Below are 5,248 nucleotides of genomic sequence, written 5' to 3' on the forward strand. Positions count from 1 at the left end.
CCAGCGGCCAAAACTTAAATACTTAATTGAATCAACATTCAAACCTCAATTTACATATCCTAACAGTGTGAAGTGGACGGGCTAACAGTGAAGCGGGTTAGCAGTGTGAACTGAGTGGGATGGCGGGCCAGCGGGCTAAACTTTAATACTTTATTGAATCAACATGAAAACGTTAAGAAACTTTTTCCTAGCAGTGTGAAGTGGGCGGGCTTACAGTGTAGTGGGCTAACAGTGTGAACTGAGCGGGCTGGCGGGCCTGCGGGCTAAATCTTAATACTTAATTGAATCAACATGAAAACGTTATCAAACATTTCCTAGCAGTATGAAGTAGGCGGGCTAACAGTGTAGCGGGCTAGCAGTGTGAAATGGGCGGGCTGAAGGTCCATCGGGATAAACATTTATACTTAATTGAATCCACATTAAAACCTCATGATACATTTCCTATCAGTGTGAAGTGGGCGGGCTGACAGTGTAGCGGTCTAGCAGTGTGAACTGTGAAGGCTGGCGACACAGGGGCCTAATTTAAAACTTAACTGATTGAACATGAAAACGTTATGATACATTACCTGGTAGAGTGTAGTGGGCTAGCAGTGTGAACTCGGTGGGCTGGCAGGGCAGCGGGCTAAACTTTAATACTTAATTGAATGTAAATTAAAACCTCATTATACATTTCCTAGCAGTGTGAAATTGCCGGACTAACAGTGTAGCGGTCTAGCATAATGAACTGAGCAAACTCTCGGGCCAGCGGGTTTAACTTAAATATTTAATTGAATCAACATGAAAACGTTATTAAACATTTCCTAGCAGTGTGAAGTGGGCGGGCTATCAGTGTCACGGGCTAGCAGTGTGAACTGGGCGGGCTAGCGGGCCAGGGGGATAAACTTTTATCAATAATTTAATGAACAAGAACACGTTATGATACATTTCCTAGCGGTCTGAAGTGGGCGGGCTAACAGTGTAGCAGGCTTGCAGTGTGAAATGAGCGGAAGGCTGGCGGTACAGTGGGCTCAATTTGAATACTTAATTGAATCAACATAAAAACGATATGAAACATTTCCTAGCAGTGTGAAGTGGGTGGGCTAACATTCTATCGGTCTAGCAATTTGAAATTGGCTAGCTGGCGGGTCAGCGGGGTAAAATTTAATACTTAATTGAATCCACATTAAAACCTCATGATACATTTCCTAGCAGTGTGATGTGGGCGGACTGACAGTGTAGCGGGATAGCAGTGTGAACTGGGAGGGCTGGCGGGCCAGGGCCTAAACTAAAACTTAACTAAAACTGATTGAACATGAAAAAGTTATGATACATTACCTGACAGTGTGAAGTGGGCGGCCTAGCGGGATAGCGGGATAATCTTTAATACTTGATTGAATCAACATTAAAATCTCATGATACATTTCCTAGCAGTGTGAAGTGGGCGGGCTAACAGTGTATCGGGCTAGCAGTGTGAACTGAGCGGACTTTTGGGCTGGTGGGTCAGCGGGATTAACTTTAATACTTAATTGAATCAACATGAAAACGTTATGAAACATTTCCTAGCAGTGTGAAGTGGGCGGGCTTACAGTGTAGCGGGAGGCAGTGTGAACTGAGCGGATGGCGGGAGTGCGGGCTAAACTTTTAATTGGGAGGGCTAAAACTAAAACTAACGTGTCACATTGAAGGTTCCACGATAACCACCATATGAACACATCTGCGGATGTTTTACCAATTGATTTTAAATGTTGAATTCTGCTTAAGCCGGTGCTAGGGGGCGTGGACGGTAGTTTGCACTTTACAGTACCGTCCATGAACAGGCTTAATCAAACCGAGCCTGCAACATTTCCAATTATATTGTGTTGGACTTTCTTTAGGGATTCTTGCTTTCTCTATTTCATAACGTTTTCATGTTGATTCAATTAAATATTTAAGTTAAGCCCGCTGACCCGCCAGTTTGCTCAGTTCACAATGATAGACCGCTACACTGTTAGCCCGCCCACTTCACACTGCCAGGTAATGTATCATAACGTATTTATGTTCAATCAGTTAAGTTTTAGTTTAGGCCCCTGTTCCGCCAGCCCTCCCAGTTCAAACTGCTATCCCGCTACACTATAAGTCCGCCCACTTCACACTGCTAGGAAATGTATCATGAGGTTTTAATGTGGATAGAATTAACTATAAATGTTTATCCCGCTGGCCAACCAGCCCGTCCATTTCACACTGCTAGCCCGCTACACTGTTAGCCTGCCTACTTCACACTGCTAGGAAATGTTTCATAACGATTCATGTTGACTCAATTAAGTATTAAAGTTTAGCCCGCAGGCCCGCCAGCCCGCTCAGTTCACACTGCTATCCCGCTACACTGTACGCCCGCCCACTTCACACTGCTAGGAAATTTTTCATAACGTTTTTATGTTGATTCAATAGTGTACTAAAGTTTAGCCCGATGGCCCGCCAGTTGGCTTAGTTCACACTGCTAGCCCGCTTCACTGTTAGCCCGCCCACTTCACACTGCTAGGTAATGTATCATTACGTTTTCATGTTCGATCAATTAAGTTTTAGAGTTTAGCCCGCTGGCCAGCCCAGTTCACACTGCTAGCCCGCTACAATGTTATCCCGACCACTTCACACTGCCAGGTAATGTATCATTACGTTTTCATGTTCGATCAATTAAGTTTTAGAGTTTATCCCGCTGGCCTGCCAGCCCGTCCAGTTCACACTGCTAGCCCGCTACACTGTCAGCCCGCCCACTTCACACTCTTAGGAAATGTATAATAAGGTTTTAATGTGGGTTCAATTAAGTATTAAAGTTTAGCCCGCTGGCCCGCGAGCCCGCCCATTTCACACTGCTAGACCGCTACACAATTAGCCCGCCCACTTCACACTGCTAGGTAATGTGTCATAACGCTTTCATGTTGATTCAATTAAGTATTTAATTTCCGCTTGCCCGCCATCCCACCCATTTCACACTGCTAGCCCGATAGACTGTTAGCCCGCCCACTTCACACTGCTAGGAAATGTTTCATATCGTTTTTATGTTGATTCAATTAAGTATTAAAATTTTATCCCGCTGGCCCGCCAGTTTGCTCAGTTCACAATGCTAGACCGCTACATTGTTAGTCTGCCAATTTCACACTGCTAGGAAATGTATCATGCATGAGGTTTTAATGTAGATTCAATTAAGTATTAAAATGTAGCATGCTGCCCCGCCAGTCCGCCCCGTTCACACTGCTATCCCACTACACTGTTATCCAACCCACTTCACACTGCCAGGTAATGTATCATAACGTTTTCATGTTCAATCAGTTAAGTTTTAGTTTAGACCCCTGGTCTGAAGTCTGAAGTGGGCGGGCTAACAGTGTACTAGGCAAACAGTGTGAAATGAGCGAAAGGCTGGCGGGCCAGTGGGCTCAATTTTAATGCTTAATTGAATCAACATGAAACGATATGAAACATTTCCTAGTAGTGTTAAGTTGGCGGGCTAACAGTCTATCGGTCTAGCAGTGTGAAATGTGCGGGATGGGGGGAGAGCGGGATGAAATTTAATACTTAATTGAATCCACATTGAAACCTCATGATACATTTCCTAGCAGTGTGAAGTGGGCGGATTGACACTGTAGCGTGCTAGCAGTTTGAACTGGATGGACTGGCGCGCCAGCGGGATAAAACTCTAAAACTTAACTGTTTGAAAATGAAAAAGTTATGATCCATTACCTGACAGTGTGAAGTGGGCGGGATAGCGGCCAAGCGGGATAAACTTTATTACTTGATTTAATAAACATTAAAATCTCATGATTCATTTCCTAGCAGTGTGAAGTTGGCGGGCTAACAGTGTACCGGGCTAGCAGTGTGAACCGAGCGGGCGGCTGGGGGCTGGCAGACCAGCAGGCTTAACTTTAGCATTAATTGAATCAACATGAAAATGTTATGAACAATCCTAGCAGTGTGAAGTGGGCGGGCAAACAGTGTAGCGGGATAGCAGTGTGAAATGGGCAGGCTGGCCGGCCAGCGGGATAAACTTGAATACTTAATTGAATCAACATGAAAACGTTATGAACAATCCTATCAGTATGAAGTGGGCGGGCTAAAGGTGTAGCGGGATAGCAGTATGAAATGGACAGGATGGCGGGCCAGCGGACTTAACTTTAAGACTTAATTGAATCAACATGAAAACGTTATGATACATTAACTGGCAGTGTGAAGTGGGCGGGCTAACTGTGTAGCGGGCTAGCAGTGTGAAATGGACGGGCTGGCGGGACAACGGGATAAACTTTAATGCTTAATTGAATCCACATTAAAACCTTATGATACATTTCCTATCAGTGTGAAGCGGGTGGGCTGACAGTGTAGCGGAATAGCAGTGTGAACTGGGCGGGTTGGCGGATCAGCGGAATACACTCTAAAACTCAATTGATCGAACATGAAAACGTTATGATACATTACCTGGCAGTGTGAAGTGGGCGGTCTAACATTGTAGCTGGCTAGTAGTGTGAAATTGGCGGATTGGCGGTCCAGCGGCCTTAACTTTAATACTTAATTGAATCAACATTAAAACCTCAATTTAGATTTCCTAGCAGTGTGAAGTGGGCGGGCTAACAGTGAAGCGGGCTAGCAGTGTGAAATGGGCAGGCTGGCGGGCCTGCGGGCTTAACTTTAACTCTTCACTTGAATCTACACGAAAACGTAATGAAAAATTTCCTAGCAGTGTGAAGTAGGCGGGCTAACAGTGTAGAGGGATAGCAGTGTGAAATGGGCGGGCTGGCGGACCAGCGGGCCAGCTCGCTAAACTTTTATACTTAATTGAATCCACATTAAAACTTTATGATACATTTCCTAGCAGTGTGAAGTGGGCGGGCTGACAGTGTAGCGGGCTACCAGTGTGAACTGGGTTGGCTGGCGGACCAGCAGACTTAAACTCTAAAACTTAACTGATTGAACATGAAAACGTTATGATACATTACCTGGCAGTGTGAAGTGGGCGGGCTAAGAGTGTAGCGGGCTAGCAGTGTGAACTGAGAGGCCTGAAGGGCCAGCGGTTTCAAATTTAATACTTAATTGAATCAACATGAAAACGTTTTGATACATTTCCTAGCGGTGTGAAGTGGGCGGGTTAACAGTGTAGCGGGCTGGCACTGTGAACTGAGTGGCCTGGCGGGCCAGCGGTCTAAAAGTTAACACTTTATTGAATCAACATGAAAACGTTGTGAAACATTTCCTACCAGTGAGAAGTGTGCGGTCTAACAGTGTAGCGGGTTAGCAGTGTGAACTG

This window comes from Ruditapes philippinarum, unplaced genomic scaffold (assembly GCF_026571515.1).
Source record: "Ruditapes philippinarum isolate M1 unplaced genomic scaffold, ASM2657151v2 ctg3035_1_1_1_1, whole genome shotgun sequence".
In the NCBI taxonomy this organism is placed as follows: domain Eukaryota; kingdom Metazoa; phylum Mollusca; class Bivalvia; order Venerida; family Veneridae; genus Ruditapes; species Ruditapes philippinarum.